Source organism: Pongo pygmaeus, chromosome X, assembly GCF_028885625.2.
Source record: "Pongo pygmaeus isolate AG05252 chromosome X, NHGRI_mPonPyg2-v2.0_pri, whole genome shotgun sequence".
Lineage (NCBI taxonomy): Eukaryota > Metazoa > Chordata > Mammalia > Primates > Hominidae > Pongo > Pongo pygmaeus.
The window spans coordinates 95,687,611-95,713,338 of NC_072396.2; the positions used below are offsets into that span (position 1 = coordinate 95,687,611).

The following is a 25,728-nucleotide window of genomic DNA, read 5'->3' on the forward strand; positions in this document are numbered from 1 at the left end:
CCCCGCCCTTCTTGCTGGTTCTCCGTCAGCGGGGAGGGGCCGCCCCCGGATCGATGGGGGATGTGAGGTGCAGGGAGTGGGGACCAGAGGGGGGTACTCAGCAGTTGGTGCTGCACCATCCCTTCCCAGCAGGCGGCCCGGACACTGGTTCACTTCTCTCCCCACGCCTTCCCCTGGTTCACCCCCCTTCCTTCCCCTTTCTCCCCCTCTGTTAAGTCCCTCCCCCTCGCCATTCAAAAGGGCTGGCTCGGCACTGGCTCCTTGCAGTCGGCGAACTGTCGGGGCGGGAGGAGCTGTGAGCAGTAGCTGCACTCAGCTGCCCGCGCGGCAAAGCGGAAGGCAAGCCAAACAGAGTGCGCAGAGTAGCAGTGCCAGCGGCGACACAGGCAGCACAGGCAGCCCGGGCTGCCTGAATAGCCTCAGAAACAACCTCACCGACTCCGGCTGCTCTGCGGACTGCGAGCTGTGGCGGTAGAGCCCGCTACAGCAGTCGCAGTCTCCGTGGAGCGGGCGGAAGCCTTTTTTCTCCCTTTCGTTTACCTCTTCATTCTACTCTAAAGGCATCGTTATTAGGTAAGTAACCGGACTGGGTACCTGTACAGGGTGCTGTCAGGGAGGCGTGAACTCCACACTTAGTGCGCGGACACGGCCCGCTGCCTGCCCCTGAGGTCTGAACTATGACAACGGGGTGGTTTTAAAGACGCTTCTGCTATTCTCCCTTCCCCCTTCTCTTCCCGGGAGGTAAGAGAAAGAGCAAACCCCGGAGGTGAGCGCAGGGAGAATATTTTTTTGCACTACCACCGCTGCGCTTGGTTACTTGGGGAAAACTATCACTTTTGTCAGAAATGTGTCGGCGCATGAATTTCCCCCACATTGGCTGTGCAAAAAGGTCTCTCCCTTTAATGGGTACAGCCAGCTTCAGCGAGGCTGAGGGAAACTCTAAGATTGGGGCGGGTGTTGACAAAAGAGCACGTCCCGGACTCCCAGACTCGCCCAGCTGAGAGATTGCCGCTGAGGGGCGATGCCTCTAGCTGAGAAACTACCCCTGGCCTCGCTGCGCTCCTCTGGGGGCTCGGGTTTGGATCCCTGCCAGGCTGGCTCCAACCCTTGAGGGTAAGACCCTTGGCGCAGAGCGGAGAGCCAGGAGAGCCAGGAGCGCACAGGGTTCCCGGTGCTGTTTCTCTTGGCGCTCGCCTCCCCGCCCTTCCTTCCCGCCCTATTTATGGGGCTGTACTCAGCCAGCACCTGCTGGATGTGGAGATGGTAGGTGTGAGAAATACTGCCTATTTTTTTTTTTAAATCAACTTATAACCTAGCCGAAAAACGGCATCATTTTCTCATTAAAAAAAAAAAATGACTTTTCTAAGAGTATTGCCAGACATAAAAGGGTTCCTCTTTCTCTAAAGAAATGACTTGTAATCCCTTAGCCAAATAAATAAATCAATAAACCGCCCACCTATCCCATAAATAGATGGTGTTTTCTAAGACAGAACCGAGAAACAGTTCACGTCCTCACAAAGGAATTCTTTTTCTTAAAGCGCGTAGCGATAAAACGGCTCTTTTTTTTCGAGAAAAGTAATGTACCTTTTAAAAGAGGTTCATCGGAAAATGTGACTTTTTAAAAGCGAGCAGCCGCAAACGGGTGCATTTTTTAGACTTTAGAAGAGCGGAGCGGCAGTCCGCCCGGGTTGCAGCTGGGACTTGGATCTGAGCGCTTAGTCGCAAAGGGACTGAGGGGTAGTAGGAGACGTCACTTTCTCAGAGTGTATAGCCAGAGCCGCTTCCTTGCCTCTCCCAAGGAAAGACTTTTAGAGCTTAACTGAAGATGGGCCCTTTTGCTTCAGAATGATTTATTCCGCGTTCCTCTGCTTCACCCGCCTGCGGCTTAGGGTGTGGGGCGCTAGGCTGCTCATGTGGCGCTGATGGGTGAGCCCTAGCCTCTCCGATGCAAAATGTGGGCTGGGGGCTGGGAATTGCTATTTGCGCCACTGCGGCACACACCCACAAAGCAAAAACCGTGGGGAAGAGGGGCTAGGACAAAAGAAAAAGAATTAAAGCTCAACAACAAACAAAATAAAAATTTTTAAAGTGTCCTTTTCTTGTGTGGAAACATCACAAAATGGGATTTAAACCCAGCCTAGGATCTGTTTGTACGAAGAAAAGTGTGTGGAAGAAACTGGTTGAAAATCCGGGTAGAAGGGGGAGGGGGGCAGCAAAGATGGGGAGGAGGCGATGGTGTCATAGCAGTCGCCTGTGCGCTCTTAGCGCTGCAACCAGGAAACAACCTGAGGAGCATGCAGAGAATTCCGAACGCTGAGCACAACACCTGAGAACATAGAGGTGATTTGTGACTTAAAGCGACCGTCTTCTTAGGCCCCCTTAAAAGTAAAACAGGTGTGACTCAAAATAGAAAAGGAAACGGTACTTGCGGGCACCCGCGCAACTTGGTAAAGACTGACGGAATTCCACTTTTAATCTTGTTTGAAACAAACTCTCGCAATCCCGGCAGGAAATTCCAGCGCCAGGGCTGGCCTTTCCTCTGTGGGTCTGTGTGTGTGTGTGTGCGCGTGTGTGTCGCGGCGGGGGTGGGGGTGGGGAAGCAATTGGAAGCAAGTCGAAGTAATAGTGTATGTACACGTTTCCCCCTTTCTTGCCTTTGTCTGGTTCATCATAGAGAGAGCGCGGACGGTGTGCGGGCGGTCTTGACGAAAGAACCAAGAGAGGGATGCGCTAAGGTCTAAAGATACCTTTCTCCCTCGACTAAATTAAGAATTGCCGCGGCAGTTCCCAAAAGCTGAGTCCCGCTGCAGCTGCCAGGTCGCCACACTCGCCAAGCGGCGAGGGAGCGCCTTTGCCTACCAGGCCGGAGAACCCTGTTCTTCCGTCGCCTTGGCAGGGGCAGCCCCTCCTTCTGGCAATGATGTCAGCTGCAGAGAGGCTTGGCCCGGCCGATGGGAAGCCGAGCGGCGAGTCCGACCCGCAAGCGCGAGCAGCCCTGCCCCGCGCGCTCCCTGCGCGCAGCCGCCCTCGTGTCCCTTCGGCCCTTCCTGGGTCCCGGCTCGCAGCCCCTCCTTCCAGTCCCTCGCTCCTCAGAGGCGCGCTAAGGCGCCGGAGGCGGGGTTGGCCACTGCTGGCGGCCCGCTGCCGGTTTTAAACCCGGGGTTCAAACCCAGATTTGGGGTCTTCCCTCCTCCATTTCCTCCTTTCCTCCGCGCCCCAGCTCTCTCCCTTTTTCAGCTTGCACCTTCACTATTCACAGTGACTTTACTTATTTAGCAACATTTTAGAGGGCAAGTGTTCCAGATGCAATAATAGTAGTAACTGGTGTTAAATTTCTGCTGTTTTCTCTCCCCTCGGGTGATAAAAAAGAAGGATGTGAAGAACGGCCTCTTTAAAAAAAAAACCCGTGGCTGCTGCTTCGCCTGTCACAGAGCAAGCTCTCTAGAAGGCGGGGAGGGTCATCTTTCCCACAAAATTGTGAGGTGGGGGAGGGTTTGTAACCTTAGGCGAAAGCGCAGGCTGGGGAATCCCCTTCACAGAAAGAAGAAACTGCAAATTCGAAGTTGCGGAAAGGCTCTATCCACTACTGCCATAGGGGAGAGACCACCATGCTCTTTATTTAGAGACCCGCGCTCCAAATTGGGATGATGCAGGAATAGGTTTCTTTAAGACGGAAGCCCGCTGCGGCTTCCCTTTTGAGCTTGCTCTTATAGTCCTAAGGAGCAAGCCCCTGCTTTGCCAAATTTGAGGTTAATCTGTTTTCCTGATTGCGGACAATTCCTTCTTTAGCTTTGGTAGAAGGGCCTCAGAATGCAGTTGGAGAAGGTTGCACAGGGCAAGAGGGAGGGGCTGAGGCAGGGCGTGTGGAGGCAACTGGCGCCTGGAGCAGAATTACCTTCCAAAGGAAAAAACCTTCAACGGGTGTCGCAACAAACTGCTTACCTACTGTGTTTTGGTTTGGACGCAGGTGAGAGATGTGGGCAAAGGGAGCAGGAGCAAAGAATTACTCTGTTTTGTAAAAGTAGGATTTTTCCCCCTTCCTTTTCTTCCCTTTGGTGAAAAGATTCCCTTTCATGACGTATAGCTGGCAGTAAACTTAAAGTTGCTGCGCGTCTGAAATACAGGAATGAGAAAGAAACTCCGACCAAGCATAAAACACACTCATTTTCTAGAGCTCAGTCATTTGCTAAGGATTGAAATAAACTGTGCACCCCCACTCCCTGCCCCTTCCCCCTGGCTCCTTGGCCTTTTTGTCACCGGAATGGATTCTGAAGGACGTCCAGGTAATGCTGGGTTTCAGCAGCTGAAAGCCCTGGCAGAAGGGATTGCAGGTTTCACATTCTTCCTTCTCTTGGTATTCAAAACTTTATATTTTTTTGCGAGATAGAAATTCCTGATAGAGAGCTTCCAGACTGCTGGTGGCAGGGAAGAAATCTGGTTAAGAGATTCAGAAAGCAGAATTTTTTTTTTCTCTGCGCAAGCAGTCCACAACAGCCTTTAGCTAGGATTTATAAGATTCTTGGTGGAGCAAGGGGAGGCACATCGACAAGGAGAGTTTATATAAGCCACTGGCTTTGAGCTACATTGAAAAAATATGTATGGCAGCCACGTTTTCTTAGTGGGAAAGAAAATTATTCAGGGAATGAAATTTTGAAGGCTAATTCTCTCCAAGAATCTTGCTTCACATAATTTAAAGGAGGTGTCATCCCTGTATTTATTCACTGAAGAACCCACAAACTTTAATTAGTCACCTACTGTGCCAGACAATGTGCTAGGCTCTAGGAATACAAAAGAGAGTATGACAAACATGGCATGGGCCTCTTTGAGCCATGACACTCTTATAGATCTAGGATACAATGTGATAAATGGTGTAATTGAGCATAATGGAGGGAGGAATTAATTTTTGTTAAGAGGTTGAGAAGAGGTTCATAAAGGAAAGAGAGGTCTGTGGCTTTAAAAATAGTCATTCCTAGTCAGTGGCTAGCCAAGAAATATATCTGGAAGGTCATGCCCTACACAGAATAAGTAAGGAAGGGCATGAGGGCTTGATGTCTTGTTACAAAGTTTATAGGTATATGTGTGTTTTGTAGAGCTAGAACATCTTTGAAGATTTTTTTCCAGCAAATTTGTTAAAGTAACAACAACAAAATAGCCTGAGAAAATTGGGCAATAGATAGCACACAGTAGAAATATTATTGTTGTTTGCATTTAAATGAAGAATTGAATACATTGATGTATTACAGTAGAGAGTGGAGGCAAATATGTTAAGAAGATAATGTAACATCCAGAAAAGAGGACTAATGAATGAATGAATAGGGCCTAAAGCTAATCAGTATAACTAAGAAAGAAAATAAGGCTACTTTGGGGAATAAAATTTCTCTTTAGGCATCATCATCTATCCACTCAGATCTTTTTACTCATCTCACTTTCCCCATCCAGCCTTCGAAAAATTCCCCATCTTCCATCTATCGAGTAAACTCCCTTTGTCCTGGGGAGACCCCCACTCCTTCAGCCACTTTCAAGCACATTCATCTTCCCCTCACCCCATTTTCTACACACATCCCTGCATCATCTCTGAACCTTACATCATGTAACATTTTACCCACTTCAGCCTTCTTTCTACAACCAGTTAGAGCCTCCTAATCTTGTCTTTTTCCTCCCTTTAGGCACTGACAAATAGCTCTATCTCGCTTCTTTTTCCTCCTCGAAGTCAGCTATCCCCCGCCCCTTTCCCATGCATTAATTATCCTGCTAATTTGTCCACTCATTTCCCCCTTTTACATCCTCCTCCCCATTAGCCACCTTTCATTCTCCTTTCATTGACGTCAAAGAAGCTAAGGGGAAAGAAAAGCCACTCTACTTTAAACTTGCTTAGATTTGCCAAATTTTCGTCATCAAGGTTTCTTCCTTTCTGTGTCTTTTGCTGTTTTAGTTCACACAAGACTTTTAGTGGAATTCCTTCAATTTGTTATATATTTTTATTATGCCTGCAAATATCTGTTTTCCTTTGGTTGTGGCTAGGGATTCAAATATTTTACTTTGGGGAGTATTTCCAACCTTTCTGAATTTCTCACTGACACGCTCCTGACACTGTTTCGCTGCATCCCATCCTTTCTGCTGTATTCTCTTCCCATGGGTAATTCCTTTTATATTTTCAGCGAAATTCTTTCTTATTTGTATTCCATCCTCCCCCCCTCCTTTTTTTCTTTTTGCTTTGTGGGATTGGTATAGTGGCTCAAGTATAAATATTTTGAGAAGGGACCCCCCCCTCAGCAGACCCCCTCAGCCCACACACAGGATTTTAAAGCCTGTGTCAACGTGTGTTCTTGTCAACATACAGTTACGAATCTTCAGAGGCAAAGGAACCCCTGTTTGTTTTATTTTAACTGCACTCTTAGAAAATTCTTTTTCTGTGTGTATGGTAAAGTGCAATTCTCATATCGTTCTTCTCTCTACATTCAGTGGAATTGATTCAACATCGCTGGGAATTGGGAAGGGAAGAAAGTATGCTGTAAAAATACATTTTTCATCAAAGACATATATACATATTACCTTTGGGAAAAATAAAATACTTTGGAACATTTAATTGGATTGACTTTATATTATAACATTCCAAATTACATGTCATTGTCTGAGCAGAGTTCTATTATTTGAAGACTTTATTGATCATTCAGTATCCAGAATGAAGAAAACTAGGTAAGATGTCTTGATGTTCCAAACTGGCTTGCTATGTTCAAATTAATCATATTTGAAATGGTGTTATTTTTCAATAGAAGTTCTTCACGAAGGCATCATCTCTAAAATGTGGTTATCTTTTGTTAGGAGAAAACATCAAATGACCTATGTGTCATGGTCCCTTAAGATTTATTCTCTGTGCAAGGTTAATTGTAAAACAAAGGTTTATCAGATAGAGAAAACTATTTTAGGGTGAACTGTCTTTTGAGATTCAGTTACATCTGGGGAAAGACTGCATTCTCATTATCGAACAGCACCAAAACATGGGGAAAAGAGTATTTTTCAATTACTGTTTTGAATTTGAGGAGTAGCTTGCCAGAAATTATAAATGTACCTGTTATCTTTTTGCAATCTAAAAATCCTCAACTGTTCAAGGATTTAAACTGCCCTTTTAATTATCTCTAATGTGTTATGCACTGGATCAATATAATACATTTTAAGACAAAGAACATCAACGGCTACAATTTTTGTTTCCAGCCCAAATCTGAAAGAATGATTTTTGTACACCTAATCTGCTCATCTTGAACGTGTAGATTTGGGTAAATAGGAGGAAAGAAAAATGAAAGGAGAGAATAAATTCCGGAAGAATATATTTCTCTGTTCAATAAAAACTGTTTTAATAATCTAACTTTTAGCATGACAATGATAAAATTAATTTGCTGATGGATTTTAATTAAACTAAAGGAAAATTCATTTCTTTTAAAAATCCTTAAGTGATTAGAGTGCAAATTGAGATTTTAGCTAATTATATAATTCAGTTACTATCATCACATAAAATGAAATTAAAAGATTGTTTTCTGTCACCTTTATTTTGATTCATTCTTTAACTCCTTCAATATGTATAGTATTTTATATTTTTATATCATTTAAAAAGTTTTTTTATTTTAGGATCATAAAAATTTTTTGGGTAGAAAAAGAAGGCATGGTTATACCCATTTTGTTAATGGGGAGACTGAAGTTCCCGCTGATGAAATCAGCTCCCTAAGAATTTCTAGAATTAAGAGGGGAAGCTTCAAGAGGATTGATGGTCTTTAGTCTCCAAGCCAGGTCTTTTCCCAACATCCCTTCTTGCCTCTCTTTTATCTTTGAGTATATGTTGTCAAAGTTCTGAATGTAAAAAGCAAAAATATATAATGTGTCTTGGATTAAAAAATAAAAATTTCAAAGACAAGTATATTCAAATATATTAAAATAAGTTTTTCAGTTAATTTTCTACTAGCATTATATTCTCCTATTTAGTGTCTTTTTGGACTAAGCTTTGTAAACATTATATGATATTAAATAAAATAGTAGAACTATTGAAATGTTAACAGTACATGCTTATATGCTTCTTCCATTTTGTTTACAAAAATAATTTAAATTACGACCCATCATAATGACAGTCCCTAAAGTTTGAGTTTACTTAATGTAGCAAATGTTTAGTCCTATATCCTACTATCCTACTGTCATTTTTTTAGAACACCTGTATTTTTACATAAGATTTATTTTAGGGGATGTCTGCCAATGATTTTTAGGTAGTGTTTTTTTTCCTGACATGACCTTTTGGAAGCAACATATCTTTGGTAATCAGTTGAGTGTGGGTTTGTATCATATCAACCAAAAGGATATTAAGCCCCCAAAATTCAAATCATTGTTTGTTGTCTTCAGATTACAAACTCGTTTCAGGCACAGTGAGAGTGGGGGTTTATTTAAATTGTGTGAACACAAGGTCTTTTATGGTTTATGTTTTATTAGTGTCTAGAGAGTGACCTTGGGCAAAAACCTTCACCTCCCTGGACCTCAATTTCCCCAAAAGTAAAATGAAGGAATTGTAAGTTATTTCAAGGCCCTTTGCAAAGGGAAAAAAAAATCCTGTGATATTTTACAAAAAGCAGTAGACATCTAGGACATTCTTTCCTTGTCCCTTGGCTCTGCACATATTATCAGTTTGACTGTATTGATTCATTAACCGTCAATAACTAAAAACCTATGGCTTGTCCAGCATTGCAATACTTTAAATGTTAAGGATGGCCCTTAAAGAAATTTTGGAGAGTTCTGTCTTTGAAAAGCTTATATTCTAATAGGGCTAAAACAATGAACAACAACAACAACAACAAAGTAATATGTAGTCACATTAAATTGAATTCAACAAATATTCGTTGTCACTCTACATTACAGTACACCAAGTATAGTGCAGGTTTTGTAGACTCTGAAAGTGGAAGGGACCGGAAAGATAATTTAGTCCAAACCCCTCATTTTACAGATAAGAAAAGGAAGGCTCAGGGATGGGATATGAGTGCTACAGGAGTTCATGTAAGGTATTGGGTGATAGCATGAATTAATTTATTCCACAAACATACTTGTTCCCTGCTTTCCAATGTGTTTAGAATTTTAAAACACCATCATGTAGGGCTTTTTAATTACCTTTGCTCAAATTTAGTAATAGTATCTTATCAGAAAGCTAAATGTATCCAAAACTTGTTTGTTTATTTTTTGTTGCAGTAAACAATTTCCCACTCTGACTCAGATCTAGAAATTACTGTTTCCCACATTTTGTATTGAATAGAGATTATTAAAAGCACCTGTATTGTGCATATTATGTTATAAAACATAAAAAATGATGTTTTGATATGGAAAACAAGTGAATGGATTCAAGTATCAATGCATTAAGTATTTTATTTTTTTAAAAAAATGACTGGAAAAGCCCATTTACTTAAAATGGCTAGAAATATACATTCCTGGAAGGATGGTTTTATTTTTATAAATGCATATTTACCCTAAATAGTTAAGTACACATTTCCTTTAAGTTTTAAATATAATCTGGGGAAGATTTTGAGTGCATTCTCTAAAATTTGATGTTTGCTACATAATCTCATTCTCTATGCCAGGGCATATGTGCGTTTGTTAGGGAGTATGGGTCAGGCAAAGATAGGCAGGAAAATTATGCCAAAGAAAAGCTTTCCTTTCTTTCCTGAGTAATCTTAGACTGCTTTATTTTACTTTGTGACAGAGGAAGCGGGGAGGAGAAAGGAAATCAAATAGAGAAGAAAGAGAACTACCAGAGCGTTGGATGATAGGGCCTGATTTTCAGTTTAGTGTGAAATATGCAAGCTTTTTGAAACTGCCTTGGATAGCTTCTCTCTTTTACTTCTCATATTATATATTTAGAATACCTTAAGTGTTGGCTGGTCGCAGTGGCTCACGCCTGTAATCCCAGCACTTTGGGAGGCTGAGGCGGGCAGATCACGAGGTCAAGAGATCGAGGCCATCCTGGCTAACATGGTGAAACCCCGTCTCTACTTAAAAAAATTACAAAAATTAGCTGGGCGTCTTGCTGCGCGCCTGTACTCCCAGCTACTCGGGAGGCTGAGGCAGGAGAATCCGTTGAACCCGCGAGGCGGAGATTGCAGTGAGCCGAGATCGCGCCACTACACTCCAGCCTGGCGACAGAGCAGGACTCCGTCTCAAAAAAAAAAAAAAAAAGAAAAAAGAATACCTTAATTGTTATTTGATGGTTGTTTGCTAGGTTGTGAGAATCAAAATCTTCCAAAACACCAATACATTAAATTTTTTTAAAGAGAGGCTTAAGAACAGGTAATACACACACCAAACACACACAAACAGGACAAAACCTTTACCTGAGAGCTCATCAGGCAGAATTTCCTTTGCTTTTCTTTTTAGATCGAGAAAGAATTTGCTCAGTTTGACAGTGACCTTTTACCCTTCAGTCTGCCTCCACAGTTCTTAAAGCTTTCCTTGTCTGCAGCCTTTCTTAGTCCATGAATTCAGTTTTACCATCCATAAAATAAAGCAGTTACAATATATGCTGGCCATTTTATAATGGCCATGAGTGCAAAGCAGGATTACTTAAGAAAGAGCATTTGAATTCACTGGAAGTCACAGACATTCTGAATGCCTCAGAACTGCATACAGGAGTAAACAGATATGGGAATATAAGGCTAATGTTCAAAAATTGGATAGCTGGCATATATAACAGAATCAACACACTTCAGAAAGAAATAGAACCAATATACAATTACTAATCAATCAGCATCACTGCTAACGACTTGTTATTTTAAACTCCAGTTTCTAGGAAATTACATTCTATTCCTGTGCTTCTCAAACTATAATGTGCAGACAGATCATTTAGAAATGTTAAAATGCAGATTCTGATTCAGTAGATTCTAGGTGAGGCTGAAATTCTGCATTTCTAACAAGCTCCCTGTACACATGGAAGCTGCTTCCCCTCAAACTACAGTTATCCGAAAGGCGCTGATCCATAGTCTGGTAAACAAGCATGATAAAGATGAAGTAAGCCAAGGGTAACAGGATTTCTTAAAAGAAAAAAAAAAAACAATTTAGGTATGTGCAATGGATGAAAGTTTTAAATTCAAATAGATTTACAATTATTTGTATTTAGAGGTTAAATTTGATTTTAACCTTTGGTGTGACTATATTGGTTGAAACTGTAATTCAGAATAACAACCAGTTGCTTGTCCATTTTACAGTCAAATCTATTTCATGGACACTTTGTACATATGATTATACCATTTCAAAAATGAAAACCATTCGTCATACAGTGTCAATGGTGTACCAATATCTTAAAATCTTTTTAAAGAAATCCAAAAGCTCTGAGAAGTCTTAGTATAGTATAGATCCCTAAAGATATTGGTTTGTAAAATATCAAAATTGAACATATCAGCTAGTCATTCAGATTTTAGAGTAAAATATCCAATTAGATTTTCATTTACCTAATTTGAATAACTTCTTTTTATTTTCTAATTAGGATACACATTTTGCAGAACAACAGCAACAACGAAAGACACTTGGTAGAGATTATTTTGTATTTGCTATCTCAAAATAAAAGTCCTCAAAGTGGGAACAAATGGTAAATTAGACACCATGCTAACCACTTTCCTCACAACTAGACTTTTATCTTAGAATACAGCAGAATAGTCACTTAATCTAAGTGAAACTTTCATTCATTATTAGTTTAGGAAAACTTTCATAGTTCTCATTTCTTTATGTGCAGCTCAGAAACAGTATCAAATTAAAACGAATGACATTGAAAGCAACCATTGAAATAAGCGTAAATGTTTAAATTGTGCTTGTTAGGAGACACGGTATAGTCCTAGCAGGGTTAGGAAAACAACTGAAAGTTTTCACTTCAGCGTTGGAATTCATGTCTTAATTGTACCATTGAGATTCAGAAGCCATCACCTTCCCAATGAAACTGTACTAGTCTTTTCTAAGCTCTGATACTTACAGGAACAGCAAAGTCTGTTTAGTGGTAATAATTTGAGGATCTCAGTGAGATAAAGGGCCAATTGGATTAAAATGCTTTTGTAAGTGCTAAATGAACTTGAGTGTCTGCCAAAATTGCCTTGGATTTCATTACTCTTAACATTACTTAATAATGTTAAGCTAGTGTCCATGTGGGTATGAACCCCACTCTTGCTACCAGTTTTCTGTATTGGTCTGTTCTTGCATTGCTATAAAGAACTACCTAAGACTGGGTAATTTATAAAGAAAAAAGGTTTAACTGACTCACAGTTCTACAGGCTGTATAGGAAGCATGGCTAGGGAGGCCTCAGGGAACTTACAATCATGGCAGAAGGCGAAGAGGAAGAAGTCACGTCTTACATGGCCAAAGCAGGAGGAAGAGGGAGCAGGGGCAGGTGCCACACACTTGTAAACAGCCAGAACTCGTGAGAACTCACTCACTATCACAAGAACAGCAAGGGGAAAATCCACCCCCATGATCCAATCACCTTCCACCAGGCCCCTCCTTGAACACTGGGGATTAAAACTGGACATGAGATTTGGGTAGGGACCCGAATCCAAACCATACCATTTAAGCATAGACTGTTTCCATGTACCTAATGGGGCACGTATAGCAGCCAAAACACCCTATATTTTTTTTTTTGAGAGGGAAACTCCAAAATATACAAAAAGGAAAAGAAATATAAGAATCAAGACAAAATAAACAGATAGCAAACATCTTCATACTCTATTATCAAAGAATAGAGAAGAAAACTTACTCTATGGTAAATAGAAATATCAGTTCTATGAACATGATCTGTTCATTTTTTTCTTTTTTTTTTAGACGGAGTCTCGCTCTGTCGCCCAGGCTGGAGTGCAGTGGCGCGATCTCGGCTCACTGCAAGCTCCGCCTCCCGGGTTCACGCCATTCTCCTGCCTCAGCCTCCCGAGTAGCTGGGACTACAGGCGCCCGCCACTGCGCCCGGCTAATTTTTGTATTTTTAGTAAAGACGGGGTTTCACCGTGGTCTCGATCTCCTGACCTCGTGATCCGCCCTTCTCGGCCTCCCAAAGTGCTGGGATTACAGGCGTGAGCCACCGCGCCCGGCCTCGTGTTTTAAGACAATGAGAAAAAATTGAGTTAATTTACAATGGCATTAAAATAAAAAATCATATGTAATTAAATACATGTCAAAAATCAGACTATCTCAGACTCATAACTGGAAAAAATATGAAATAATTTCTTGGCCTAATCTAGCAAATATTAGAATTGTTCAAAATATTAAACAAAATAATGATGTCAGAGTATTCCAATTCAGTTTCATAACTTTAAGTCATTTATATTTCCAGCTTCAGAATCAATTTGAGTAGATCTTAGAATGAGTTTAGTTTTAATTACAGGAAAATATTACATAACTGGATGAAATTTTAATCATAAATCACATACTGGAAGAATAGATTTTAAAGAGATGGCAGTGAAGGTTGAGCAATATTAGCCAGAAGACAATACTGTATAATATATACGAAATGTCTAAGTACTTACAATTGCTAATAATATGATAGGATCACAAAAGAATTAGTAAGAACATTAAAGGAAATGGATTGATTATATTCATTAGGAAAAAAAATTACAATTCTAAGTTACGATTAGGTTCCAGGATAAGGACTGACAACTCAAATAAGCATCATGATTCAGAGAAATGGAAGACACTTTGAGAACATGATATACAGTATTTCCTTTACAATATCATTACACTTTATATATTTTTTGTATCCTATGCCAATGATAGCAACTATTAGATTGAAGCAAAAATAATTGTGGGTTTTCCCATTAATAGGTCACCCAAGAACATGCTTTGGTTGTAACTGAAACTACTAAGTTTTTGAAACAGGTAAACTAAAAATCAAAGCAGATTTATCATGAAACTTAACACAAAAACTAAACAAAATACTGGAAATAACACTTTGCAGTAACTACTAAAGGCAATATCACTAATATCACAGATTTTACTATGTAAATAATTACATTATCACTTTTAAATTGCTTTCATTGCATTTTAGGGTACTCTGGCAGATTTTGTCTCATCTGAATCTCACAACAGTTCTGTGAAACAGGTATTGCATATATTATATATTTTTAACATATGAGGAAAGAGGCAAGACAAGTTTTTCTATTCTTAAAATCACATACCTTTTAGGTGTCAGAGACAGTAGTAGATCCTTGTTCTTATCCCTGGAATAATATTTGTTTTATCAGCTAATATATGCACCAATTTATTAGGTTCAAATATAATTAAGGATATATATTAAATAACAATTTAGAATATATTATATTTACTTTTTTAGGAGTTTTAAATTTGTATTAGAAAGTTTCAGTGAGCACTTATTGAATCTTATTCAGCAAAACTATTGTAATATCCCTGGCTTTAGTAATTTAAAACATATAATAACATAACTATACAATTATATAGTAGTCAATAGTGGACTAGGAAATAAGGATGTTATCAGATTGAACAAGAAAAGAATACTAAGTTGGAAAACAAATTAGGATTTAGTTCAATTTTCAAATAATTTCGGAAATCAGAGTCAAACTCCAAAGGATTGTCTTCTCTGTGAAGATAAAAGTATTTGAAATAATAGGTCTAGAGGGAGAGTATTTGGGAGCAAAAAGGAAAATTATGGCTATGGGTTGGCTTAGATATAGACTGTTAATAATACACTAAGGTGTATTACTCTGGCTAAGTACTGGTAATGCTTGATCACAGAACTTTGGTAGGTTTCAAGTTTCTAATTTTCTTTGAATTACATTCAAGCATTTCCGTAACAGATTTCTGTAATAGTAGTTAACCATGTGGGGTGAATAGTTTTATCCACTGAGCTCATACTTTGTTTTCCATTGGAAGAACTAGATTATTAGAAACTATTACAAAAATATATTTCTCTCTTAGAGAAGCAAACCCTGTTTAGTTTCTTTAGTGAAAACCATGAGTTAATTAGTAGACTTAAAAATATAAATGATGACACATATTGTGCTGAAGTGCCATTGAATATAAGAAAAACGCTGTCCTTATTGTAAAGTTTCCTTAAAACTACAGTTCCACATAAAGGTGATATTTATTCGTGAATGTTTTCTTGAAAGAAGCCTTTACATATAACCATTTAACACTTCAAACAACCCTGTGGATTAGCTGGGGCAGACATTTTTATCCTCCCTTTCTTTTGTCCATTTCTGTTTTTCAAATGAAGAATTGGGCTAGTCCAGATTAGCTAAATGGCTTGCCTAAAGTCATCATCAATTTAGTTAGGAGTAACTTAAGATTCCATGAGCTTTTCACCATTGCCATGTAGACTGAGTTACTGGTGGTAGATAATTTAACCTAGGAATTATGTAGTGATTTGAGATTTTTAATAAAGGAAGGAAAGAAAGGAAATGTTTCTCAGATATAGAATCTAGGTTAGGGATAACATTTCTTTGCAGAAAAAGTACAAATTGTGATGAGATATTCAGGTTCTACTGAATTAGCAATACACTGAGGTAAATCATGACTAGCAATGTTTTGATGAAAATATACTTAATTGTTTGCTGTTGGGGTATTCTTTCTGTTCTCATTATTAGTGGCTCCAAATCAAGAAAGTAGGAATTATTGTAGTGAAATGCATGTCCCTAAGCATTCTATAATAACCTAGAATTTCTAGTTTATTTGATTTTCCTGTTTTTACTTAGGAAGTTGATATGGTTTGGCTCTGTGTCCCCACACAAATCTCAGCTTGTAGCTCCTATAATTCCCATGTGTTGTGGGAGGTACCTGGTTGGGGATGACTGAATCATAGGGGCGGGTTTTTCTGTGCTGTTCTCATGATAGTGAATGGGTCTCATGATATCTGATGGTTTTAAAAATGGGAGTTTCTCTGCACAACCCCTTTCTTTGCCTGCTGCCATCTATATAAGACGTGACTGGCTCCTCCTTGCCATCTGCCATGATTGTGAGGCTTCCCCAGCTACGTGGAACTGTGAGTTCTACATTAAACCTCTTTCCTTTGTAAATTGCCCAGTCTTGGGTATATCTTTATCAGCAATGTGAAAACAGACTAATACAGAGGGTCATTTTTGATATTTTTTTGTCTTTGTGCATAACTTGTGCTTTTTTGGAAGTAACTTAAAACACAAATACTGTTTAACTACGAGCTATGAACAGTTACACCTACTGACTTAACGTGTGTTGTTTTACAGAAGGTTCCATTCCCTTCGAAGTGACTTGCCCAAGGTCACAAAAGCAACTTAGTGGCAGTCTGAAATAGAATTTAGGTCTGCCTAGTCAGTGTGCTTTTCACTATATTGTCCTGTCACATCTTTCACCATGGTAAAAGGGCTTATGTACATTTTTTTAAATCACATGTATAATGATCATATAGCCCAAAATAGTCCAAAGTGTTAAAACTAGTTTTGGTTATAGATTTGAATAGTAAATACCAAACTAATGTGTGTTAAATAGTAAAATGGTGACTCTTTTTCAACAAATTAAAGACATAAATATACTAACTCATTAACTAATTTTCTGAATGAAACTTAAATTTTACAAAGCAATGTTACATACGTTATAACATTTACCTTCTTGAATGTGAGGGACGTCTCCTACATGAGGTTTTATGCTACAATTTAAACTTTAAATTTTACTGAAATATCACTATAGTACTTTACTGCAACTTAGATCTCTCTTGAATCCAAGAAGTTTGTTTTGCAGAAATACTGTAAGAACAGTTTTATAGTCATCTTAATTTTAGTAGCAGATCCCTATGACTTAAGACCCCAAAATACATTAAGGTAAAGTTTTAATGTTCCATAAGCAATACCAGTCATCCAATTTATTGAACTTATGTTTTGCTTATTTACAGGAAAATAAATATTTACCCCATTTTAAATATTTTAAAGGTTTTTGCTCTGTTGCTAAAAATGTCTAACACATTAGACTTTTAATAGATTAATGGAATGGAGTTCTAAACTATTCTTCAGCAAACATACCTTTAAAGGTCATGCTGTTCTCAAAATATAAATTAACAAGTTTGATTAAGTGCAAGGAAGTAGTATAAAAGCCAGCAACCTCAGTTATATTTTAGTCTTGTTATATTTGTTTGAATGAAAATTTATTTTACATAGCTATCTTTTTTTCCAAAATGTAAAAGATTTTCCTTGTGAACAGACAGCATTTGATCTAACATAGTTATTGGTCTATTAATTTTTTGTGTTCTTTTCTACCAGAGCCATGTATTCCTACTGCATAGTATAAATTTTTAGAGTAAATTATTTTAAGAAATAATTTGAACGTCTTTAATTTTCAGAGAAAATTTTTGGTGTAGTTTTTTTAATTGCATAACTATTTTGAAACTACTATATAGATAAATTTTGAAATTTTAGTAATGTGGTGAAAAAATTCAATGAGGAAGAATCTCCTTGATTCAGAAGCTACTGAAGGCAAACAAGTAAAGTTGGAAACTGTTAAAGGACTAAAAGGGCAGAAAAATTGTCAATATCATTTTCTTATCTCTTCTAGATATAGCTGACTTGATAAACTGATTATTAAAAGTAATAAGTTCACAATAACTGAAAAACCCAAGTTCATTTTGAACCAAAGATTATGGTTAAAATACCAATGCCAAATTTACCAAAATAATTACATTTTGCTTACTGGATAATCATTATATATATAGTTGGTACAAATTAATCCTTAGTTATCTATATCTTAAATGTCTACCTCTGTGCCTCTGTGAAGTAGGAGGTAGTCTAATTATTTCCATGGTATGAATATAGAAATTGAGACTTGCCTAAATATACAAAGACAGTAAATGGCCACATCAGGGATCACACTCACATCTTTTTCACTTCACAGTCCAGATTTTTAACCAGAATGCGAAATATAGATGTATTTTTGTTTATATTTTGAAATATCATTTAACTATATTAATAATTACTATGCACATAAACTTTTCAATTTCTCTTTAGATAAATGTTTTATATTATATCCATTTCTCAGCTTTATTAACTGTGTTAGGAGTGTAGAACACCATGCCTTGAGGAAACATAAAAGTACATCAGTTAAACTGAATATTAAGATTTTTCTTCTTTCTTCTGGACAGCTTAATTGTAGGAGAAATATTCTACCTATAAAATCGCCTGTCATTAACAATTCAGTTACAGCCTGGTGAATGTGAACACACACACTTTAAGTGTCTAATTTAAAACTAGATTTTCTCCTTTGATAATTCTACTTTTGTTGTAGATTATATAACAAGTTTAAGCAAATTAAAATTATAGATGGCTTGTGATCTTTCTCATCAAAGATGATTGCATTTTTATTTCACTTGTATTAGAAATTTGACAGATTTGATCTAGAGGCATGTACAGTTTTGATTTTTAATGGATTTGCTTGGACAATCTCAAGTTAAAATAAGAACTTTCAATTCTAGTCTCTGTTCAGAAATCCTGATTCATAATACTGAGATAAATACTGGAGGGATAAAATGTCTCTCAGCATTAAATAACTAAATAACATTTGTTTGAACCATAAAGGGAGAATTGAGTTTATTTATAATCCATCTGCATAATACATCTAGTTGAATCAATCAGTTATTTTAACTGATTTTCTTCCAAATTAACTGCTGGTTTTATTTTTATGTGGACATTAGCCTTATTGTCCAAAAATCTCACTCTATATTTCTACTTAAGACAACTAAAATGCAGCAATTCCTTATTCTTTAATCATATCCTTAGGGTATTCAGTCAGAATGGAATATTATGAGTCAAAGATATTGATCAGAAGTCAGTCAAAATTTAAAATATCTTCTCTTGGATTTATTTTCTTCGTAACTATTATCATGCAATAATGATGCAAATGCAGTACAAACAAAAACACAGATGAACACAGATGCATTTGCTTGATAAATACAGACAAGGAAACAGCATGGTAGAAATTTGCCCAACTAGACTTTCGTTGTAGTAGCTAAGTTTTATGTTTTTTGTTTCTTATCTTGATATTTTAAAAGCTTGAAAAAAAAAAGAATCGGTATCACTTCTCAGCCTTTTGGCTAAGATAGAGTGTACTATCTGTTCTTATCAGTTTAATATCTGATATATCCTCTGTCCGAGGACAATATATTAAAAGGATTTTTGGAGCAGGGAGATGGAATAGGAGCATGCTCTGTCCACTCCACACATCGACCTGGTATTGCGGTACCTCCAAGAACGGTGTTCCCCTCGGGGGTTAAAACACAGTGTTACAGGCTGGGCGTGGTGGCTCACGCCTGTAATCCCAGCACTTTGGGAGGCCAAGGCAGGTGGATCACCTGAGGTCAGGAGTTCGAGACCAACCAGGCCAACATGGTGAAACCCCATCTCTACTAAAAATACAAAAATTAACCAGGCATGATGGCAGGCGCCTGTAATCCCAGCTACTCAGGAGGCTGAGGCAGGAGGATCACTTGAACCAGGGAGGCAGAGGTAGCAGTGAGCCGAGATTGTGCCACTGCACTCCAGCCTGGGCAACAGAGTAAGACTCCATCTCAAAAAAAAAAAAAAAAAAAAAAAATCAGTAGAATCACTTTTCTAAAATGTAAGTACACAGACACTTTTACAAATATATGATACACAATGGCCTTCAAAGTAGATCTAGACAAATAGAAATTTGTTTTTAATAATGCTTAGAAATTATGTTTCTCTTGCTAATATTCAGTGTCACTTTGTTACTTGAAAATTCTACTTTTCACAGAAAACAACCTATTTTTGTAGGACTTAGGTTGTCTTCCTGCTGTAAGGATATATTACCACTAGATAGCAGTGAGGTTGTAAGAACTCATTTCTTGTTGGAATGTATTTTACTTAGACATGGATTATTTCTTCCTTTAATATATATAATATACATAATTTCTGAAATTATATAATAAATCATAAAATGTTTATATTCAAAACATACTTTTAAAAATGAAGACTTAGGTCACATTTATTCTGTTTTCCTTATCATATATCATCAATTAATACTTAATGAAACCCTACCCTTCACCAGAGATTTTGAATAGCTTATTTTTTACCTACTCCATATTTTCTATTTTCCAGAATTATCTCTTGAAAAAACTCATACATGCATAATTGAAATTAAAATTTTAGGATATTCCACAAAGTTGAATAGAGGTTTTAACTAAATCTATGACCTCCTAAACACACATCTTTTTTTTTCACTGACATTAAAAAAAGTGTATCTATAGCTAAAATTTCTATTATCCTTCAATTAATAATAAACCACAAACATACATAATTCTGTTAAGTAAAAGACCACGTCTATTGAGGAATTGTACTAGGCTCACAAGAGTGAGTGTGAGTTGATTACTAAGAGACTGTTTGCTATGAACAGTAAAACACATTTTTTTGGTATAATGTGATACATGACATAAATGAGCTTGATAAGGTTGTTTAAAGATTCACAAAAGAAAGTAGATTTCTGGCCTTTCACTTGATTTACTATGAATTTCTGCAAAACTACTGAGTTTCCTGGTTGTGAAATAAAAATAATGACTCTTTAACAACTTGTCTGACTGTGCAAATGAGTGATAAAACTTGAATAAAAATGTATTATTCAGAATAGAACTGAAAGGTGTGAGGCTCTAGATGTTAAACATTTATATTCATAAATTACCATAAACACTGAACACTGATATGTGTTCATAAGCAAATAAATAAGTTTTTAAAATTAGGTGTTACATATAACTTATAAAACCAGATGAGATGCCACATAACAGAGTTGTATATTTTCTACACATTTTGCAAGTGCACTTATAGAGATATATGTCTATTATTCATATATTAGACATTAGTATTTATGGAGAGGCATATATGGATACATATGTCCATATATTCTTGCTTAGACAAATGGCAATATAATCATTATACATATGTTCCTAAATAAAAATTTTGCATTTTTCATGTATACTAATCAAGGAATAACAAACTAGATCATTTAAGGTTTCATTTACAGAATCAATTCCAAATATCTTTTATTGCTTTGACACTAGTAGCACTTTGACTCCTTTAGCAGACCCTACAACATTCCAGGTTAGGGGAGTTAAAAGGGTCCGAGAAAGTTGCCAGGTTCACATAGTAGGGAGATTGAACTGATACCTCATTAAGGTTTTTGCGGCTGGGTGCCGTGGCTCCCGCCTGTAATTGATCCCAGTACTTTGGGAGGCCGAGGTGAGTGGATTGCTTGAGGCCAGGAGTTCGAAATCAGCCTGGCCAACATGGCATAACGCCGTCTCTATTAAAAATACAAAAATCATCCGGGCGAGGTGGCACACGCCTATAATCCCATGTACTCGGGAGACTGAGGCACAAGAATCGCTTGAACCCGGGAGGCGGAGGTTGCAGTGAGCCGAGACCGCGCCACTGCATTCCAGCCTGGGCGCCAGAGAGAGATTCTGTCTCAAAAAGAAAATATTTTTACATAACACTTTTCACACTCTTTCCATTTTCACCCCACTTTTTCTTTTCCTTCTACTCCCTTTTTTCCTTCTTCCATTGAATTTTCACTACTCTTTCTTCATGAAGTAAGTTGTTGAAAAATTAAATATTTTACTGCAGTTCACTCTGTTTTCTACTTCTATTCTTCTACAAATAGGCATCTATGTCAAAAAATAATCAGTTTGAAAATCTCCTTTATTATTCTGTTTTTAAGCATCTCTTTGTCTAAAAGTAAAAACAAAATGTACAATTAGGAATATGTGCTTTGGCTCTTTAAGGCAACTGCTTGCCCCATGCTCTGACTTTAGCCCTCAGTTGTCTTGGAGATGCACAGTAAAAGGATATATGCCTAGGAGAATAAGGCTTTGATATACCGTATATCTAAATGTTGTCTGACAAAATTAACACAGAAAACTATGGATATTTTTTATTAGCATTTGGAACAAACATGATACATAATAGATTATTTTGCTGTAATTAAAATGATTTTCTATGTGTAACTTAATGTTCATGTACCTAGTTTTGGTTGTTTCCATTTAGCATGTGAGGTAGCAATTGCTTTCTTTTGAAAATTTAGACCCTTTCTACTGCTATCATTGACTTTGGAAAAAAGGCAAAACCAAAGGCAAACTAACCTTATAATAAATATATTCAGTTGATCATTCATGTTAAGATACTTGATGGCTTACATTTAATATTAGGGATATTTATTTTACATTCAAAAGTTATTCATTTTTACTTAAAACATAGAAATGCTGTTTTTTAAAAACAGGTTTATTGCTGGGCGCCCCGGGCCTGTAATCCCAGCATTTTGGGAGGTGGAATGGGGCAGAGAGCTTGAGCCTAGGACTTCCAGACCAGCCTGGGCAACATGATGAAACCTCGTCTCTACCAAAAATAAAAAATTAGCCAGGTGTGGTGGCATGCGGCTGTAGACCAAGGTACTCTGGAGGCTGAGGTGGGAGGATTACTTGAGCCTGGGAGGTGGAGGCTGCAGTGAACCATGATCATGACACTGCACTCCAGCCTGGGCAACAGAACAAGACCCTGTCTCAAAAAAAAAAAAGTTTATTATCCCATCTAGGCTTCAAGTAAAATGATTTAAATAAGAAGGGCAGTTACTTATTCAACTCAAAAGAATTTAAAAGAAAACATAAAGGATTTTAAACAGCAGTATTCATTTTCTGCCTTTGTTAGTCAACAAAAAAAAAGAGGGTCTTGAGTCATAATGCAGACAAAAGGTAACATCGGCTGCATATTGTGCCTGAATAATGGAGATTTCTTCAACAGAAACTGTTTGAAAAACATTTGCATTGAAGTAGTAGATTGCCTTTGATTATATTCAAGGGGAAGGAAATAGCCAAGCATAATTTTCCAGAATAAAGTAAACTTTTCTTTCATTAGTGAAAGTTACATTTTTGGAGTGATATAAACACTTTAAAACACTTTATACACAAAGTGAATTCGTATAGATAAATTACATATTTTAAAACTAGAAATATTTTCACATTAAAGCTGAAATTATACATGATATGAATGCAGTATTAATTACTAATGATTTGTTTTGCAGAAAGATTCTTCATTGTGTAAATGAATTCATCATAGACTCCAAATATCAAGCTCTCAGAATGTATTAAAAATGGCATTTGTTATCAGTCCTCCAGGTGTTACATATGACTCCCAGTCACACTTAGATGACAATATATGTGAAAGATGCTTAGGAGAGGCAAGAGTCTGAAAGGCCAACATATATTAAATAACTTTATTTAAATGAAACAATAAAATCCTGATTGATTTGAAAGCACACTGATGCATTATCAATGCACTTTCTTGAAGAATTGGTCTCGAGAGAAAATGCTTCACTGAAATAATTCAGGAAACTGCTCTTACAGCAAGTGGGGCAGATTCTCTTCCTGTCCTTCATAGCATTCTATATGTTCAAGGAGCAATGCTGACAATCATACACATACATCTGCATGCACACATTAGAAAAGATGGAGTAACATGTCTATCTAAGTTGTTGTTGGCAATCTGTGTTCCCCCTCAGTGGAAATCTTTCAAATTAAATATGGGCAATTTTCTTTATGTAGATACTAGAAAAGGATTCTCTCTCAGCTCATATTTGTGTGTCTTTTATCATTTTTTCTTCACAGTTACAGTTACCTATGCTAGTACAGTATGCTGCACATAATTTACATCAATTAATTCTGTTGACTAAAATACACCTTTTTGGATCCTCTGTTTCCTGCTTCTCACCACCACACCTTGTCTTGTCTGCTGTGCTTTTAACAGCTCTCAAATAGGAAATTTATCTTTGCATATTTAAACATCCTACTCCTCACCCCATATTAAAGTTACATTATTAAGAAGGCCCACACATTCTGATAATTTCCATATATTTATTAATGCCCACCTGCATGAAATAAGTTTTCCTGCACACTTAGTTTTGTGCTTTTCCCAGATATTTGGAATAAATCTTTTCTTATTGATGTAGTGATTTGTATGGAGAATTGCATATTAGTGGAAAGTCTGACTAAATATCTATATAGAATATATGAAGTCGGACTACATGAAATTTCTATTTTTCAGGTCAAAATTGGTTAAATATCAGCAATTTTATCTATTTCAACCAGTAAACAAAGGTCATAGTTCAGATGTACTTAAACAGAGAAAATCATAATTATCAGTGGAGCTATCTTCTGAATTTCTCCTCATATCTTCAAATTTGTCCGGACAATTACTTAGTCTTAAGTAAAAATTAGTGTTGAAGAAGTCTTTATGAATAATGCATACTTCTGGAGGAAGTGAGATTTGATCACTTCTCAGCCTTTTGGCTAAGATCAAATGAAAGTCAGTTTATAAAGTTGAGACTTCGGATTTAATGTTAATATGAGTTCCTGAAAAACGAAACACAGTTCTATTAATGCCTCAGTACAAATTACCCAAATATGCAACATCAATTTCAATGAAATGTAGCATCAAGTAAATCTATTTTCCTATTCAATTACTTATTGAATGAATAGGCATTTTTCTAATAAGATAGGCATTTGGATCAAATGTTAGCATTTTTTGTTTCTGTAGATTTATTGTGTCTGCAATTTAATATGGATTATAGAAACATACAGAATAAAGCCTCCGAATAATTGTTTATCTCATTATCAGAAATTCTGCAAAATTTGATTCCTGAGAAAAAGGTAAATTAACAAAACCATTTGCCATCAGTTTTCTTTTTCATTTTTTTTTTTCTAAACTCGGATTTCAAACAGAAGAGCTCTTTATTGGGTGATGTCCTTAATAATTACAATCTAGATTCTGATTCCAAAACTTTACTAAGTTTTATTTATGTTAGTGTAAGTGAAAAATAAACATATTTTGTATTGTTTAAAGTCTGTGTAGTAGCTAAGAGCTTAAGCTTTCGACTCATATAAATCTTCTTTCAAATTTTAGCTGTATACCTTAATAGGTCTGTGACCTTGGGCAAGTTATTGAAACTTTTAAAGTCTCAATTTCCTCATATGTAAACGGAAGTCACAATAACAGTGCATATGTCATAAGACTGCTGTATTAAATACACTTAGCACAGTTCTTGACATGTAATAAGAATTCAATAAATGGTAGCTACTATTATTCTAATAACTGATTACATTCTTTGGAAATTGTATTAAGATGACCCCAGCTGCTTAGTGAATTACTATATTTGTCAGCATAGTAATTTGCAGAAACATGGATCTGTATTTCCTTTATATATTTTTTAATAGGATTAGGACTTGCAGGTGTTTGCTAGTGTGTATATGATCTTGGCAGCAGGAATCCAAATAACCTGAGTAGAAAACTGAATTTTCCCACATTTTTTCAATCACATATGGATAGAGATAATCCCCACTGTTGGCTAAGTTGTGGAAGTTTTATGCTTCTTGTATTGGTGGCCTTGCTGGCAACAGTAGTCTACAAATAAAGAATATTGTTTCTTAATAGCTTAAGCAATGTTAACATGATACATTCTCTCTTTTTACCAAATAAGTCTTTTCAAGCTCTTAGCAAAATTAATCATTTTAAAAAATCATCGAGCTAATTAAAAGAATATTATATCCTTAAAATATACCATTTTTATGGAAATTTTTTTTGGTCAGTGAGAATATGATTTATTTACAATAACGCCACAAAATATGAATGGCAGTTTTATATTTCAAGTGGTTCTGGCCATTTTTAATTAATCGGAGAGGAAGTAAGAAAAAAATAAAGACCGTTTAA

At 37.0% G+C, this 25,728-nt stretch overlaps 1 protein-coding gene and 1 non-coding gene across 3 annotated transcripts in view; both read left to right on the forward strand.

Annotated features, from left to right (window-relative positions):
* Nucleotides 1–270: 270 nt before the first annotated feature.
* Nucleotides 271–25,728, forward strand: part of PCDH11X (protocadherin 11 X-linked) — an 837,092-nt gene continuing 811,634 nt past the window's right edge. For both annotated transcript variants that reach the window (XM_063660848.1, XM_063660849.1), the window contains exon 1: nt 271–573. The gene's annotated coding sequence lies outside the window, so the exon portion shown is untranslated. The remainder of the gene's footprint in view (nt 574–25,728) is intronic.
* On the forward strand, nt 19,036–19,226 carry LOC129025600 (U2 spliceosomal RNA). The gene has a single exon (XR_008497340.1). It is a non-coding gene; the product is annotated as a U2 spliceosomal RNA (small nuclear RNA).